Source organism: Harpia harpyja, chromosome 16 (genome assembly GCF_026419915.1).
Source record: "Harpia harpyja isolate bHarHar1 chromosome 16, bHarHar1 primary haplotype, whole genome shotgun sequence".
Lineage (NCBI taxonomy): Eukaryota > Metazoa > Chordata > Aves > Accipitriformes > Accipitridae > Harpia > Harpia harpyja.
Window position 1 is genome coordinate 18,920,717 of NC_068955.1, and position 19,225 is coordinate 18,939,941.

At 37.2% G+C, this 19,225-nt stretch overlaps 1 long non-coding RNA gene across 1 annotated transcript in view; it reads right to left on the minus strand.

Annotated features, from left to right (window-relative positions):
- Positions 1 to 203: 203 nt before the first annotated feature.
- Positions 204 to 19,225, minus strand: part of LOC128152739 (uncharacterized) — a 73,731-nt gene continuing 54,709 nt past the window's right edge. The window contains exons 2-3 of the long non-coding RNA XR_008238743.1: positions 13,984 to 14,058; positions 204 to 2,864 (exon numbers count right to left, since the gene is read on the minus strand). This is a non-coding gene — a long non-coding RNA (uncharacterized LOC128152739). The remainder of the gene's footprint in view (positions 2,865 to 13,983; positions 14,059 to 19,225) is intronic.

Below are 19,225 nucleotides of genomic sequence, written 5' to 3' on the forward strand. Positions count from 1 at the left end.
TTTCCTGTAATGCTAATGTTGATTGGTCACAGGCAACATTTAATATTTTAGATGCAAACTACTGCTCAGACAGGTGCAGTGTTTCCTTTGCATCCTCCTTGCCTCCCTCCTTTATCCCCTTAAATTTGGTTAATCAATGTGATTTGAAGCATTTAATGGGTGTTTTCCACACTAATGAGAGAAAGACTATAGATGACCAACTCTGGTGATCATAAAGGATTTCTACTTCTGGTTGGAACAAAAACTTTTACAATAAAAGAAACTATTACATAAAATGTTACAAATGTTTTCAAGTAGTCATGGAATGAAGAACACTGCAGGGAAGGTTCACACATGATCTTACTGAACAGGAATGTTTTTAAGGTTTCTACCATGTTTTGCACTTGCATGCAATGTGAGGTTTAGCTTGTGCTGGCAACTGCAGTGCAAAGTCTTAAGGACATGTTAGCATATGCTGGAGTCTGTCACCGCCTTTACTATCCTTTGCCTATGCTACTTAGATACTTGGCAGAGATGCACTACCATATCCTAAAATTTACCTTTCTAGGCACAGGTTTTTTGCCAGTTGCTGCAATACTGGATGGACAGCTAGACTTCCATTTTTGATGCAAGGACATTTTCTGTATGATGATACATCATTTATCAATCAAATGCATTTCGATTTATACCATCCCTCCATGATCTTTTCCTGGAGAGGCTGAAGGCGCAACATATACAAAATGTGCGGTAACAGATTCCTGTGCAGCATAGCAATAGCAGCAGCCCTTCAGTAATGCAGGCCAAGACAGTTTATTGAGAGAGACCATTTCTTTAAATGACAAGAGTAAACCTAGAAGAATTCAGATGATAAATGTGTGTGCAGACATGGGTGGTATATACAATGTTATAACATTGGTGCATATGTTTATTTCATAAAGATAAGACTAGTAAGTCAAATGGGGACTTAAAAACATTGAGCCTCAGGTAATGTGATGGAAGATTTGTCTACTGCACTGGCATTTATTAGTATGTAAAGCAGTTGGTACTATCCATTCACAGTCTCTGTAATTCTCGGTAGTGAATGAACAGCTCTTCTCCTACGTTCCCTACTGTCACTTTTCTAGAAAGGCTTCCATGTCAAAAAATTGTACATAGAAAAGCACCAGTAGTATGATCACTTTATCCTCTTCTCCCTTTCCTGAGAAGCTCTGCAGGGTAATGGTTGACTTTTCATTTAACCTCAGTAATAAGTGTTTTGGCTCATGCGTCTGTGCTTATGTCAGGCTCTTCTTACCTGACTTCACTAAATAAATGAGATCGTGCTATGGCTTTAATCACAAATTCATGATTAGAGATACAGTTTAGGGTATTAGGCAGGTTGTAGTTAATGAATAGAATCATAGAAGAATTTCAATGGAAGGGACCTCTTGAGGTCAGCTAGTCTGCACCCTTTTTCCCTTTCCATTTAAAACAGGGCTGACTGAAGTTCAATCATGGTGCTGCAGATCACACCCAGTCAGGTTTTGAAGGAAGAGTTCGGAGGAAACTCTTAGTAGAAATTGCCTGCCATTGGATTTGTTTGTTTGGCATAAGCCAACGACAAAAGTATCTAAAATTAGCTGATGGCAGAATACTGGATTAGATAGCTCAAACAATTCCTCTAGTTTGAATGCTATGAAAAAGGAAACAATTTTGTAGTATCAGTGTTGGGAGGTATTGAACACTGTTTTGTATGACATTCTTTCCTTTCCACGGTTATATCAATGAGAAGTTGTTTTCTGATCTCAAAGGGCAGGCTGGTGATGGGACAGGGAAGAAGAACCAAGTTCTGAAAATGTGGGGAAAGGTACAGAAAGAGTAATCGGAGCTGGCAAGAAATGACATAAACTAAGCTGTAAGCTAAAGTAATAGGGAATGTACAGATACAGGGGAAAATATCCAGGTTTAACAAGAGTAGAAAATGAGCGAAGGCTGCTTGAGGGTGAGAACATCACCACTGAGATTAATGGTGAGCAGTGGCAGCAGTTGCCACGTCAATACCGTATTAAGTTTGGAAATGTTTTAAGCATAAAATTTCTACAAAGGAACAGATTCCATGTGGTAAATTTGAGTTCATGCCATCTCCAATTTTGTAAGACCCACTGGACAACAATTATACCTAGTAAATATTATCAGATGGCCAAAATGTGAGACATGATGTTACATGTGCTGAAAAATCTGTCATGCTGCAATGTCTGTTAAACACAAGCTGAAAGAACAGTATAAACTGCCAGTAAATATAAAATGAAATGAAAACAAACACTGCAGTGCATGACTTCCTGTGGGATTTGATATTAATCCCCACTTAGGAGGAGCAGTCTGTACAACATATTTTCCCTAGGGGACTTGTGAGTTATCCAGCTAATCCTTATTCAAGGCATATGATTTGTATCCGGCAAGAAATCACGCAGAATTTTTTCAATCAGCTCCAAATAGACAGTATTGATAATGAAGTCTGTGGAATTGGATTTAAAACAAAAATCCTTGGAAAACAAGCTTAATGTGCACATTCCATTATGCAGTGGTCAGCACTGTAACTTTTAGACAAAGGTGCAATTTTAAACATCTGAGTATCTTCTTCTTAAGGTTTGTTTGGATTCAGTTTGTCTGCTTTATGCTTTCAATAATTTTTTATCTTGTTATTACCTATATTTTTATTGGATACAAATCACAGATTAATTGTCCCATCGGTTCTCTTTTTTCATCCCAGTGATGGATGCGCTGTCTGTGCTGGTTTTGAAGTCTGTTGTATTTACCATCTGCATACAGCTTTTCCAGATTCAGATTCTTCTGCCTGATATGTTCTTACTTCGCTCCCTGCTGACAGCATCTGTACCTTCCCTGTCCTATGGAAAAGTAAAAAGCTTAGAAGAAGGTGGTTTGCAGAATATCATATTTCATATTAAAGACACTCTGGCATAGCACCTTCGTCATATTTTTCAAGTCCAATTACTGTTAGGTCAAGACTAGGTACTTTAAAATGTGTTTGTTCCTTTCCTCTTTGAATAGAATGTTATTTAATGGCAACTAAAACTAACTTAATTCTATTAGTATGAATACTGGAACTGTTGGATGGACCTTTAAGAAGACAAACATTTCTGTCCCCTATGATCAAAAAGAAGTGAAGTCCACTGGTCTCATGGCTTGCTGCCACAAAGTAGATCAGACAGGCTTGGCTGAAATATTAACTGGGGTTTGGTGCTTTCAGAAAAGTTCTGTATTCGTGAGATGGGAGAATGGCCTGTGTTAGCAATTAGATCATTTCCTAACCTAAGCCGGGGTGTACTACTATTTGGCATTGTACATTTTTAGTCTGTGCAAAATACCTCATTTACTTTTCATGTTTCGAGACTGGAACACAAAAATGCCAGATGTTACATATTTGTTACTTCTTGTAGTAACATGTTTGGGGTACGTATGCAGCAAATATTTCAAAGACTAAATCTTGGCATGAGACTACTAGTATGCTAAATATAGAAATTACATTGTTCAGAATTTTAAGAGTTCAAATTTGGTATGTTGCTGCTTATTTAAACACACATAAAGAGGTGGAAAGGATGTAGGCATATTTTAAGTTTTCCCCAAATGATATTTCTTTAAACAAGGTTTTCTATGCAGCTGGCAGCTCTTTGGTTCCAGTGAGATGAGAACACTTGCAAGAAAATCTTCCCTTGCTAATGAAACATAGGCCGAGTTTGTCCATTTATCTGAAATAAACAGATTACCAATTTATATTTTTTTACTGAGCAGTAAACTAAACAAAGTAAGCATAGATAAGTGGTGAATGACTTCAGGAAGGATGAGCGCTTCTGCCTTACTGTGAACACAGAAGTACTCAGGACCTTTCATGAATCTCTTGAGACTGTAGAGAATTTAGCAGTGTATTGCAGTTGGTAGGTGCTTAGAGTTATAGCATCAGCTCTGAGAAGAACTTACTGTGTGTTTGGGTGACTTGATCTGCATATCTGTTAGTTTCTACATATGTGAAGAACAATACTTTGATTTATTGGGTAGTAGCATAGTTTCTAGTATATGGGTTTCTACAGTCCTGGAAAGATAATATTTTGACTTTGTAGCCTATGATTTTCTCATATTTGTTTAAGATATGGGTATGTGTTTTGTTCTTTGCATATCTCCTAGAAGTGGCAGAATTTCAGATCCTGAAACCAGTGATTTCCCCAGTTAATTTTGGGAAGATGCCACAGAAGCTATAGAGTCCATAAACTTCAGTTTCTAACTGTTCACAAGACTGAACTACTATAATAGCTTTGTCTGTTAGCACTGTGTTTGGACTTCAGCTTGATATTTGCTGAGTCAGAAGGAGAACTACTATCTGCTTGGTCCTTTCTGCTGCTGCATACAACAGTCAATTCATAGTGATCTCAGTTACTTGTTGTCCATGTCTTCCAAAAGAAACATGCAAAGACATTGAGATGATCCTGGCTTCCTATTGTTAAATAGGTCAAGTTGTTACTGGGGAGTAAAATCCACTTATATTATGCATCAGACTTTTATTAACTTGGGTAGAGTATCAATTCAGTGTTAGGTCTGTAAAATGTTCCAAGCCTTTAGCAGTTCTGTAAACAAAAAATTCTTAGTTGGCTCAGGAAGCCCATAAATTTAGTAAAAATCAGGAAAGTATGTGTGTGCCTACCAGTTGGGTTACTATTAGTTGGTGGGTTTGTTCCCTGACTGCTGGAAATAGAGTGTCATGAAATGATCTTTGTCTCTGTCCAGGCACTCAACTTGTATATTACACTTCGTTGTAGAAACATCTCACTTCCTATAAGTCATCTTTACATTTTTGGTGAAGGTAGAAGGACAAGGTAAGGAAGTAAAAGGAAAGACACTTGCTGTCAATTCCGAGTAGTAAACTGCTACTTGGGGTCTGGTTCCAAAACTGAAATTTTGTTGCAGGTAATGAGTTAATCGGTGACATCAGCAATGTTGTTTGCTTTTCCAAGTACATACAGTACTTAGCTAAGAAATATTTCTTATATGTTATACACTGCAGTCTTAGTCCCAAGTACTTTTAAAAAACTTAATTCCTCTGATGATTTAACAACCTATACAACAGTCTGAATGTCTAGAAAGAGAACCCATTTGTTCTTCACACACCATCTCTCTAACAAAATAGAAACTAGTAGATGGAAATTCTGAGAACGTGAGATTCTTGCCAATATGAGGCCGGACTCACACTGATGGTTAACTTGCTGAACACCAGGAACATAAGAAGTGCCAAGACTATTTCCTCTCTTTTACTGTATAGTAAAACTCCATCAGAAAATTCAAGGAGCACCTTTTGAATGCTTAAACTTTTTTGTGATCAACAGATAATCTCATATGATCCAAAGGACTTTTCATCCTTATAGGTAGGGTTGTCAAACATAAGTTGAAAAAGAGAATGACCTTGGTGGTATTGCTGTCCTACCTATGAAATTTAAGTTACTTGGAAACAAGCATAAAAATTGTAGTGTCAGGTGGTTTTTTTGGCACTTATCGACTACTAATGGTCAAGTTCAGTCTAATGTCTTACTGTAAGTTTCAGGAGCCTGAACTGTACTGAAAAATTAACTCCATATATGGTTCCCTAAGGTACAGCTATTGTCATAATCTCTCCTTACTCCATCAGTAGAAACTTGAGCTCAGTAAAGTGTTTATTGTGTGTAAGCCACATAATAAACACTTGTATATATCGGACCTACCTAATGGACCCAAATTTAAGAAGCCATATGCGTAACAGATTGTAAAGCAGATAGCTCTGCACCTCTGCCTGGTCTCAGTGTGTACTGAAAATCTGAAGGCTGCAGAAAGAGTTGTCTGTTGGCACAGCTTTGTCAAAGTAATGCTGACCGCTCTAGTGGAATCCTAACAAATTGAAATCATCTGGATGCACTGGCAGAAGCCAAAAAACTGACTTTATACTGCTTTTTCCAACAGAGCAACCAGACCACAACACTGGACCATGTGGGTGGCCTCACCCACTTACATATATGACACTTCTGGAAGCGAAATGGCTATGAAATCACTGATTAACCCCATGTATAAAACAGCTAGTTTGTCTTGGTGAATTAACAGGCTATGACAAGCCATCTTTATGGCTAAGGTTCTCAAATTCAAGACAAGGAAAAATTGACAATTGCACAATTACTTTTCTTCATGTGCAGAGCTAAGTATTGGAGGACTTCACTTACAAAGCACTTGGATACAGGCTGTGTACAGAGATGTGTATACTTCTTAATGACTAACTAGTGTACTTGAACTGTGTTTTCCAGAAAAGCCATTTTTACTTGTGTTCTAGGTACAAGTTAGTTGAAGAATTGGGGTAATCAATTAGATAAGCTGAGTAAATTTCACTTTGTAGCTTTTCAAGCTGTGTACGTGTCCCTGTCACAAAGAAAGGAATAAAGCTGTTATCTCTTATTTTTCATCAGTATAAATACAGGCCCTTTAAATTTATGTTAAGATCACTAGAAACAGAATTTGTCCCATTGTCTGATTTTAATGCTTAAAATCTAAAGAAAAAATACTTTAAAGAATACCTGAGAGTTGGGTGAGCATGATTCTCTAGTTGACTGAGAGATACGCAAATTGGTCTCAGAGTTCATTAGGGAGTTGACCTTGCCTGTTCCCTGAGCTCTGATGGTTTGGATAAAATGGAAACTAGATCTCGGCAAACAAAAGCCTGTGGTGTCTGGATACCTCTAATGAGAAAGAATGAAATCCTTCACTGAATTCAGTAACAAAACTCTCATCGACTTCAACAGGGAATTGAGGGGGGTGAGCAGTGACAGGGTTTCACTAGGAGTACTTAGTATATGCTTTGAAGAATGTATGATGAGTAAGAGCATCACTTCATACTGAATGCTTTTGAAGGGCAATGGTTCAAGCAGGAGAAAAAATCTTGTGGGTGTTAAAAGCAGTGGATAAAATTAAAAAAAGATTCCTTCTTCCTGAGAAATTCTAACTAACTTTCTGTTTATATAATAATAACATGGAATGACTCCAATGAGGTAAAGCAACCTGAAACCCACTGAGCATTCAGTAGTACATAATGAAATCCTGTTTTTTGTTCCTCAGCCCATCATAATATAAATAGCCAAATCTATGTGCTGTCATTTCTGATCAAATGTTCATCTGATGACCATGGATTTTGTGGATGTTTGCATTAATGATTTGTTAGAGCTTCTTTCTAATACTTTTTCTGCATTGTTTGGCCTTTAAGAATTGATGTTTTCATGCATTTGTCCTGCAGCTGCAAGACCATGCTTCTATCTGTTGGTGTTTGCATGCAAAATGTGCAGGAAGAAATTGATGGATGACACGTGCGTCCAATAACAGCAAAAAAAAGGAGGGAAAAAAGTAGAATAAAACAAACTCCTCTACCCTAATAGGAGATTTAAATCATAACTGCCTCAGGAGAGAATTGTTTCCTCCTTCAGTAGCAGTCTAAACTCTTGATCATAGTGCAGCCAAGACATATCCCCAGAAACACAGTGACTGAGCGTTGAACAGTGCTACATCTCTTTTATGAAAAACATTCTCTGAAAAGCTTGCATAAACAAGAAGCACACATGTTCAACTAAACTATTTTTTGGCGCTCTTACAGTATTTGTTGAGTCATTTGGATTTTTGCATGTGTGTAACTCTTTAACTTCCACACTCCTTCCCCTGTAGGCAGGTTTTGATTTTTCTTTCTCAATCATCTATGGTTCATGAATTTCCAGAATGAGGCTATACAAAAGTTACTGTTTCAATGGTTGCCATTAAAACATTAATGCATGATAGCTGCTCTTGCAATATTTTTATAACTTTGTTAAAAGCTAAATTTTAACAATAGTTACTCTTCTTTAAGATGTATGCTAAATCTTATCAGTATTAGCAATGATAAAATTATTTATTATATTATCAGGGCTGAGATTATGACTACAGTTAAAATTGCAGCCCTTTATACACTTAAAGGAGGAATTAAATTTACTTGTTTTCTATTTAAAATATGGGTATAGTTGTGAATGTTTTGAGTGTTTTTAATGAAAACATCATTTCTATATATGGTTAAATCAGAAATCTCTCATTAACTGTATGAGCTTTTTTCCCTTTTTTTTTTTTTTAAGAACCTAAACACACCCGCTCCCAAAACCCCAGTGTTTGCCAGATGTCAACAACAGCAGCAGACAAGGATTCAGTAAACCTAGAGCCTATTCCCAGAAGTGCCAGTCATCTGATGTACAGCTTCATCTAGTTTCTTCTCTCACTTTTGGTTTCCTTGCTAACTTTTGCTTTCTTTGCCTTGCCAGTGAAATTTCTTCAGAGTGGAGTTTCTTTCCACAATGTGTTCAGACAGTACGTATTGCAGCTGGGTCCCAACCTTCATTTGGACCTCTAAGCTCTACTGCTTCAAGTCTTTGTTTCTCAAATGACTTTGTGCATGTATTTTCAGGAAAAGAAGAATAGTAGAAATGAGTCTGTCGCCCTTCCTTCATTGCTGCTTTAGAGGTCCTTCTGTGAGCTGTTAGAAAAGTAAGCATAGACTGTATTTCAAGGAATTCCAAGTGAAATAAGAGGAAGCTCAATAAAGCCTTACAGGATTAGATACCTACTGAAAAGGCATTTGGTGGGGGTGATGATCTTCCAGTTGCTGAAGTCAGCTTTTAAGTACTAATTTGTTTTTTTAATTTCCCTATGACAAGCAGTTGCCTAATTTCAAGGTGCTGCTATGCTCACACAGGAGTAGCCCATCACTTTGGTTCTGATTAGTAGTGAATGACCACTTTATTTTTTTTCCACAGATCAACCAGTTTTAAATATTTGGTATCTAAGGTACATAGATATATCCCATAGAATTTATTATGTATTTTAATATATAGACTTCCTGCCTTGTATTCCAGTTGTGGCAGTTCAAGGTATTCAGTAGATGTAGCAGAGGAGTGCAAGGACTTAAGGATGTTTTCTTGGTTATGGCACAGGATTGTTGTTTTTTTCTTTACCATAGCGTTTTCATCAAATCTTAATCAAGCTATGCTTTTAAGGAGTCATTATTTGTCTGTCTTCTTTTTCAGGGGTCTGACTTGAGACATGGTGCTTTCATCTGCTGAAGTATGCATAGTTGCAAATGATTGAGTGATATATAGCGCTAAATCATCTAAATCAGGTACTTTGACCCTCATATTTAAAACTGAAGTAGGGTAGAGACCTTTAATCTCTGTGCTATAGTTCTCCATCTTTAAGAGCTGATAATATTCCTTCAACTCATGGAGATGTATTTATGTGGAATACTGTAATGATAAGTATCACCAGAAGTCCATAGAGAATTTATATTTTTTTTTTCAAAACACAGTTTGAACAATACTCTATATAGTCAGAGGCAGTACACTGAACAACAAGGGGAAAGGAAAATTCTGCTGAACCAATAATCTTTTGTATTCTTTGACGTAAGATCTTGTAGAAAATTGACAAGTGAAGTTTTAAACAAGGAGGCTGAATGAAGTTTATGCAGCCAACTTCCATTCTGTTACTTATAGCTTTGAGGTCTTGAATTTTAAGCCCTAGTCATACTCGTTTAACACAGTTACTTAGAATACAATACACAAGCAATATGAAGTTCTCTACTTCTGATTATTATGTCCAGAAACTAAATGTATGTGTTCCTGAAGAAAGAGACCAAGTATATTTGAGATAATCTAGATTATTTGTTTTTAAAGATTGCTATTTCTGTTGCTATTTATATGTTCAATTTGCGAGGAGGATGTATATAAGTAGAAAAGAATGTCAAAGCCTGAAGTGGCAATTCCATGTAACGATAGCTTTTTCAACTGTACTGTGCTGTTGTTGATACATCTGAATGTCTGTCCAAATCTCTAGGGATTCAGTGATGCCTTAGGCAATCTTGTATCTCAAATGCACCAATCTGCCACATGTGCAGACAAAATGTGTGAGTACCTGCTCTAAATATCTCTTAGGCTGCAAGTTCATGATCCACTGCCATACACTTTTGTGAGAGCATGTTAAGTGTGAGAAGAGCTTAGAGCTAAACATCCCACACCTCATAGGCAGTAAACAGAAGGAGTGGCCTGACTGAGGTGGCTGGGTAGGGATTAGTGTCCCAGCCATGTGGTCCTACAGATGACGTGTTGGACTTTCTCTCTGTCCTCCCTGTTTCCAGGGCAAACAGTGGTCCTACATTCATTCCAGCAGTGGCCAGGAGAGAAAAGTTCTATTCTGCTGACTTGTCAGTCCTAAATTTGTTCAAACAGGATGTTTACTGACATTAAGGTAAATCAGATGATGAATATGAAAATACTGTACAAGATGAAATTGTTATAAATTAGTTATGAATACATTTAGACAAAGTTCTGAAAGAGCTTTCAGCAAGGAGGAAGCAAAGCTGTTTTAAAATTATGGAAGGGATTTTGTGAGAGAGAGCAACTTTTCATCCAAAGTATTTTGCTCTCTTGTTACATTTAAAAAATATAATTTATAGTCATTTTTTGGCTTGTTTTGCATTGTTTTATATAAGCAGCTCATTGATATTCCTTTTGGTATATAAATGGCTGTGTGGGAAATATGAAGACTGTGAATCATGTAATGGCTGTCACTATAGTCCAGAGTGACTAGTCGTTTGCATACATGTACTTTTTGGCATCCTGCATAAAGAAATCAGAAACAAGTATTTGACAAATATTCTATACTTGCTAGTTCCTGTTTTTCTGACCAGGTTAAAGAAGGAATAAATACCTGAAACTGAATAATTCTTCACTTGTTCAACTTGAAAACAGAGACAGTAGGATTTTGTTGTTTTGTTACTTGAAAAAGCTTCTCCTTTGCTTACACACACCAAAGCAAACATTTCCCATAGTGCTTTAAAAGAACACTACAAATACAGGCTCTAGCACTGATCCACATTTCACTGCTGGTGGCTTCATATTGGTTAATTTTAACTAATGTCAGTAGAGCTATATCCAACTGATTAACACGACAGAAGAACAGAACCTGCTCTCTGCAGCAATGTAGATACACACAATACCTATGAAAAAGAATACTGCTCTGCTCCATCTAATAAACTTATATTAGAGTTAGATTTCAGAATTACAGTCTTGTTCCTGCAAGCTCTTCTCTTTCCTGTCTCTCATCTCCTCAGTCCATGCAGCAGCTCTCCAGAATAAGGACTGAGACCTAAGTGTCCATGTGTCTTCCTGATGTGTCCAACACAGCTACTGCTCTCAAGAGTAGGTCAATGCCTCTTTAGATTCTTTCGACAGAGTGCCCTAGGGATGCAACTTTTTATTCACTACAGGCAGTTTTCTTAAGCACTTTGATTAAAATATGACTAAAGAGGTATTCTGGCAATTTTGCTTTTGTTTCTATTTAGCCAGGAAAAAAAAGGAAGGGGAAAAAAATGTTTTGCTGAATTGCATGACCTCATGGACCATATTTCATGTTCCTCATTGAAATGTGGTTAAAATAATCTTGTATTTAACCAGTTCCAAACCTTCAAACAGCAACATGATTTTTTTTTTTTTTAAATGTCAACTTAAAAGACAGGCTATTTTTTCCTTTGGCTGTATATATCAAATACTTATATATACCAAACATTCCTTAATTAATATGAGCACTGTAATTCATAAAAAACAATCATAGCATTTAGAGTTTTTAGAGGAGCTACTGTTGCTGCCTTAGCCCTTTTAAAAAATATACTCCCTGAAGGACAAAATGTCATCTATTAATATGTATCCATTATTACTTTTTTGTAACTCTTAAGACTGCTGATGTCTGTGAATATGGAAGCATTTGTAGGTTATAGACGGTCTGTTAGTTGACTTGCAGTTCTAAGCGCAGTATTTTCTAAAACGTAAAAAGCAATATTAATTACCCTCTGTCTATAGTAGAGAGTATAATGTATTTTCTTCTGGAGATTTCACATTTCCTGTGATCCTGCAATAGCAACACTTGAACTTGTTAGGTTATTTAGAATAATTGGCAACACAGGGATAAAAATTTCTGGTTGACTGCTAATTGCACAAATTAATAAAAATAATTCATCTTACATCAGTCTAGCCTTTAAGCAGCTTTCTCACTTTTTTAGAATGCAACGGTTTTGAGATGATACATTCCCAGCAGAAGGAGTTTACCCTCTTGTTGCGTTGCAATTGAAGGGTAGAATCTTCATGCGCAAAGGCTTGTAATAGGAAAAATTGAGCTAATTCAATAACGTATACATTCCTCCCAAACTAAAATGACATATTTTTAATTTTATTTTCTATTCTATACTTTATTCAGCCTTATTCAAAAGTATCTTGTGTCCTAGCTGTTTAATGGGGTTGATCTAAAAGATTTGTTACGCAGGTCTGGAAATGCAGGGAAATGATTGGCTCCTTTTAAATGTATTAAGTGTAGTCAGTTTGCTTTTTATAAATGAAATAAAAGAACTACTTAAAAAATTTTCAATTCTTCTCCATGATCAGTCTATTGTCACATGCATTTGGCATTCATTATATGTTAGCCCTAGGCGCCTCCAGTCTTGTACTCAGGCCAGCAGTAATTTGGTTTATAGAGATCATATGGCAGGGAAACAGACCTTGAAAGACAGAACTCTAAGAAGCATATTTGATGAATTTCCTATGATTTGAGTCTGGGTTTATTCTTTCCTGTTGTGGAGCAGACACCCTACAGCACACGCGCTGAGGCCCGATGAGCCTGAGCAAGGGGCCAATTAAATGACAATATGCGCACTGTTTTTTCACACATCTTGGGTTGCATTTCCTATCAGAGAAAGGGAAGGGGTGATGGGAGGGGGAGGAGAGGAAGAAAAAGGGGGGCCTTGTAAAGGATCCAAATATGGGCAGGAAACCACACAGAGTGAAGGTTGCCTTTGTCGTTAACAATTAATGTAACCGCAAACGCTGGAAAAAAATGTACTGCGGCTGCTAGTGGCAGTGGCGTAGCCAGCACAGCATGTCTCCTGTCTGCCCTTCTTCCCAGCAAGGCTGGCATCCTGGTGCAGCCAGCTCCAAGGCCTCTGCTGCTCTAGCAGATGAACCAGCAACTGTTTAACCCTTATACCCAGATGGGTCCCAATCATTATTTGAGCCTGCCTAATAGGTTGTAGAAGTGGCAGAAATGGATCTCGGAAATCTCCAAATGTTTTTTTGCCATTAGTTCTTACCCTCTTGATCTGCGTGCTAGAGTCCCTTGTGGCTTTATAGGCTATAGTGTGACCTCATGCTCTTGGATGACATGGGAGATGTTTTTGTATAAGTCACTAAATGCCAAATTAGGCCTGAGCTGAGTGGGACTAAGCTGGTGAGGCTGGATTTTGATACCCTTTCTTATATTCAGCAACACTTTGGTCACTGCCATTGATGGGATGCCTTAAGTAGGAAGCTACTAACCACTATGAGTGAACAGATACAAATGTAGACCTAAACAGACACTTCCTTCTCAGAGGTCCCTGGGTGCAGCCTTTACACCCAAGCAACAGCACAGACACACACACACGTGCACACATGTACGGAAAATTTCTCTCTGGGTTTTATTTCATTTTAAGGTCCTAATTTCTTTGATGATGTCCAGAGACTGTCCAGGTCCCTTTGGTTTTTTTTTGATTGATTTTAATTCCTTTTCACCTCCTTACTTCTCCTTTCCTCTCCCTTTACATTTCCTTCCCCCAACCCCCACCTTTTTGTAGTAGTTTATAAATGCCACTTTTCATTAATGTGACCAGAATGTCATCAAGTAGTTTAATGCTCTTTAATGTCCTTGTATCATTTACGTTTTTTGAACAGTGTGGAAATGAATCCCATCTGTGGGTTTGCTAACATCAAAAAAGTTTGACAGGCTATTTAGACGTGCTACTTCACATTGCATTAGCTTGTACAATGTCAGAGAGGCAGGAGCCAGTGAGGCCATACCGCGCCACCTCACTTCTGACCCCTCCTATAACTGCTCTGAAAGTGACAGATCACTTACCTCAGAAAATCAAAGTCAATTGTGAAGTATCTTGGCCTGGACAGGAGCCCAGAGGCCCCAGGAAAAGTGTGAAGCCTAAATAAAAAAAGGCAAAATCATTCTGTAAAAAAAGAAAACCAAATCAAACCCATCCTCTCTTCCTTGCTAGTGCCAAGAGATGCTTATAATACCAGTTGGGCAAGTGGATATGCCCTAATGTTGTCTGATGGTTCATTTTTATTGGTAACGGGATTTTTTGTTTTTCTTATGGATGGTTAAATGCTTCCAAAGTCATCTGGTTACATTTTTCAGGTTTTTTAAAAAAATTTGTTTATTCTTACATATTGGCCAACCAAAAAATGTTGCTTCTAAAATATGTGATATTGTGCCATCTTATTGAGGCCTGTCCCCGCCCTTGGAAGGGCTTATCATGCTCTTTTTTCAACACCCAGACTTTTGAGGTGGTATTTAAAGCTTGTGTGTACCCCCTCTGCAATACCCCATGCAAGTTAATACATATCAGGAAAGTATAATTTCATATTTTTTTCAACCTATATTTGTGTTAATGTCTCATAAACAAGGCTTATGGATTTAACTTACTCTTTAGTATGTGATGGGTGTATTTTAAATTTCTCTGGCTTTGTGCCATGAGAGTGACATGCCCCCCTTTTAAAGCATTTACTGTAAAAAGAGATGTGGCTTTTTATTTCAGGAAAACAAAAGCTTCTGTTCTTACTGAGACACAGGGAACAGCAGAGAGTGCATTTTAACTGTTAATCATTATGGATAAATGGATAATAATTTCCACCTCTGAGTGCACCAGGATTTATTTGCCAGTTTTTTAAACCCTCCCCCATAGTGCATTTGCATACACAAATATAATTTAATTTTAAGTAAGAATGTAAATAAATAACCTTGTATAGTGGCATCAAGTTTTCAAAGCCAAGGTAATCTTTTATAAGCATGAAATAAAAATGCCTTTAAGGCAATTACTGTAAGTTTGTAAGTCCTTTAGTCTTTAAGAATTGGGTTTGTGTGAGGTAACGTACAATTCTGTTGTTAGTTGTGTCGTACTGAAAGAGTAAAACACAAAGTGTGGAAACAGTAAATAGTGCACCTTATTTTACTCTTAAATTGGTAGGATCGTGATAATTTCACTAAAGGCAGGATGAAATTGGCACTATTTCATGCCCTGATCTAAGCACTATTTACACAGTCAGGATCCAAACATAAAGGAGGAGACAATCAAGGTTACATTTAAATTCATTTAGCAAACACATGTATTTAAGATGCAATTCTAATTGTTTGATCTTGTGGGTTTTATGCTAAATGTGGATAAGCAGAATGGACTCTTAAATTTTTCAAATTAATTTCAAGCAAAAGAAGCACATGGATTTTCCTTAAACATTTCATAGGAGACAAGGAAAGAAACCTTAAAAGTTTATTTTAGAAGCATTTTCCAGGTAGCAAAATCCAAACTTTCACCATGATGACTTGTGCTGTCTTGCTGATTTGAAATCTGAAACATAGCTTCAAGTTTGTTGAACCCAGGAAGAATAAACCACGCAGTCACAAAGCTGTAGTTCTATACGAAAGCTGTGAGGCTTCACTGAAAATGTAGTAGACAAATTATGGGTGTGCTATTAGAATGAGAATTTGTGTTCTTTACGCACACATGCAGGAATCTCATGTATAGACAGCAGATAGATTCCTCTGAAAAACTAACCCAACCATGAAGAAACCTCAAAAATTACCATTGGACCAAAAAATTAAGCAAAGTTTCAGTATAAGGACTTAATCCCAGACAAGTTGTTCTCAATCACAGTTACAATCAATGAAGTGCTCATGTATTTCCAAATGTGCTTTGGGGATTTTGGAATAACTTAGCTGGGTACTTGCAGCTGTGCAGGGCAGTGAATACAAGGCCTGAAACAGCACACTGCTCACTTTAAGCTCTTTCTGGTATCATACCAGGCCTCACTCGCCCTTGCCTTGCTCTCTGTTGTTAATTACACCACAGCTAGTGGATACAATGTGATACCCTCTTGAATACTGGGGGATGTGTGTGTGCAGCCATTAATACTCATTAAAAGTAAGATCAGAAGGGACCTTAAATATGTTCTTTGCTATGGGCTAGATGACAGATTCACCCTCAAGGTTGGATTGATTATACCTAAACTGCTTGCTTTAAAAGCCAGCAGGCTTGGGAATTCCACAGAGTTCCTAGTTATTCAGGTACTAGCCTACCATCACTACTGGAAGACTGTGTTCCCTACATCTCCTTTGCTGCAATTGAAGCCTGTCATTTTTGTCCCATCCAGAGTGGACAAGGAGAACCATTATACCTCTCTGCTTTAGAGCTATCTTTCGTGTATTTGAATATAGCCTTCATATTTCCCCTCAGTCATCTTTTGTCTAGACTAAACAACGCTAGTTCTTTCAGTCTCTCTTCAGAGAATGTGTTTTCCAGATCATTCTTCATGTTCTCCAGTGGGCTAAATGGAGGCTGCTTTCTATTCAAATGTGATGCCCCAGCCCAGACACTTTATCCCAGTTGTGGCCATACCGCAAAGTGAAGTGTAAAAATTCTATTATGTGTCTTTCTGATGATACTCCTGTTTATGCTTATCCCAGTGTACTGGTTTTGGGGGTTTGTTTTGGGGGTTTTTTTTGTTTTTTTTTTTTTACCACCCTAAATGTGGCACTGCTGACTAATGTTCTTCTGTGACCCATGACACCCACTCCTTTGAATCATTTTTGGCAAAATTGCTACCTCTTGGCTTTTTCCAAGTTTAGTTTAGAACATTGGGCATTCCCAACTGATATGTTTATTTTTAGGTCATGTAATATCAGGTTCATTCTGAACTCTAGTTCTGATGCCTACAGCTGCAAATTTAGTGTGTGCTAATTAATCATTAAGGTCATCATCTTTGCATGGTGTACAAAACTGCCTAGATTTTAGTTGTCTCTGTGATTTCCTAGGACACACCTTCAAACAGATTTTTTTTGGAGCATAGGACTTTCTCAGCTTGTACTATGTTTGGGCCTTAAGTAAGCAGAAGTGATGTGTAAGTTCTCAGACTACACTGACAGAGAAAAAGAGAGCTGAGATGACCTCAGGTAGATAAAGAAGAAAATTTTCTGTTTATAAATTTAAAATGTAATGGGAATACACTGGTCATAGAAGGCTATGGAGATGAAGATAAGCCATTTACAAAGAAGATATTATGTAACAAACCCAGGAGAATAAGGTATTTGACTGCATTTCTCTTTGGCTATATAAAACTGAATCATAATTGCCAACAATTGCTAGCTATCTAGGCTATATATCTATGAAGAAAACAAAAGAGAAAAAGCTTCTACCAAAGTTGGAAAGACTTGCTTTTACCCTTGTGCAAAATTTTGAATGGAAATGAAGAAAAATAGTAATGTTTGTAGCATTCTTAAACATATAACTTGGCTTTCTGTGATGAATGAGCTCGCTGAGAGTTGAATGTTGGAGAGCAAAAAATAAATTTACAAATGAAAATGTTATTGTCATTTAAAAGTTCCTATTAAAAGTACTCAATAGGATGGGTATTTATCAAAAAGCATTCATTTTTTAAGAGAATATTTGTTTACTCAAAAGCTTCTAATTAAATGCCATAGTGTGCTTGATTTTAAGCCCAGCTCTATTGTATCAAAAATGAAAATGTGAAGACAGCATGTCTTGTCTTCTTCCCCCTAGGCTACTGACAGTAGTTTGGTCTGTGGCACAAACTAGAGAAGCTTCAGAATAGTTTGTACAGGCAAACTCATCTGTACTGGATTAAGGGGCTGTTATGGGAGAAAGCTCTTGAAGTTCAGCAGCACTTTGCCTGTATCTCTGATATATGGCAAATTTTGTGACAGATGGAGAGCGACAGGAAAACAGTTTTAAAATCAGTTTTAATACTATCTCCTAGCAATATTGGAGATTGTGTGGGGAAGTGGCAAGACAATGGGCATGGTGTTCTCTCCATAGTCGTCGTTTCTGAGAATACAGACTACTTCTTTTCTCAACTGATGGGTCTTTAGGTGGTTCCTGCTACTTCAGGGTACAGTTTTTATACCTATAGTGAGTATTTTAAGTGAATATTTTCATTGAACATAAAGTGAAACACTCTTATCCTAAGACTTTTTTGATTTGTTTTGGGGAATCTATAACAGGTATCTTGTTACAGAAAACTGCTGAGGAAAAATAATTCTATTTCATTGTTTTCACTGTGTTACAGTGAATGTTTTTAGCTAGGTCTACAGCTATCATCTCCATTTTTCATTTGCTTGCCTGTTACTGTTTTCTTTTTTTCTCCTCTTTTTTTTTTTTTTTTGGTGCCACAACAGCTAAGCTTATGATTTATTTTATTTTCATACAGTTGGCAAAATATTGTGCTAGGTGTGAATGCCCAGTAAAGTATATAACAATGAGGTTATATAAATGAAATGTAACTCTAGAATAATCAGGATTTATTATGTGAATATAAAGAGGTCAGCAACTGCCAGTCTGACCTTAATTCTTTGACCAATATTGCTTGATGAAAAGCCTTGGTTATAAAGCTAGTTAGGAGGCTAATGGGGCTGTAGTTATAACAAGGACAAGCCAGGGAGGGCTTGGAGGGTATGCAAAGCAAGTGCAAGTATGCAGCTCTGTCAGCTGCTGTTCCTGCCACTTCAGCATAAAAAAAAAAAAAAAAATCGAAGAAGAAAACCTGCAACTACTTTCCCATGTTGTACATAATGTTACAATGTTGCTACTATTTTGCTAGTTTTTTAAAAAATCAATTAAACTGTCACGTATCCCTGTTAAGATGTTTTCATGACAGAGATAATATTAGATTGGGCTTGGATGTTATTTGCAGTACTCTTCAAATTTCTGGAAAATAAAATACAAATGAAACAATTAGTGAAGCAGGAGACAGCTGGGGATATAAAAGGAGTGGTAAAGGACAGGGAAAGAGGAACATCTCAAGTATCAAAAAAACTTGTGTGACTGGGTGCAGTGAGGAATGTCTCCTATGCCAATGAACTTGCCCTGATTTAGCCTGGACCTCTATTTTGCATCATATTGAGTACAGCTTTTGCCCTTCGGTGGGCTTAAAATAGTCCACTGTATCTGTGGAGACATTTAATAGAATAACTTAGTTAAGATACTTGATCTTTCATCCTTGATGAGAGATGACTTTCTTTTCATTCCAGTAATATTCTGAGGACTCACTAGAATATAAACAATCTAAAAGAAGCAATC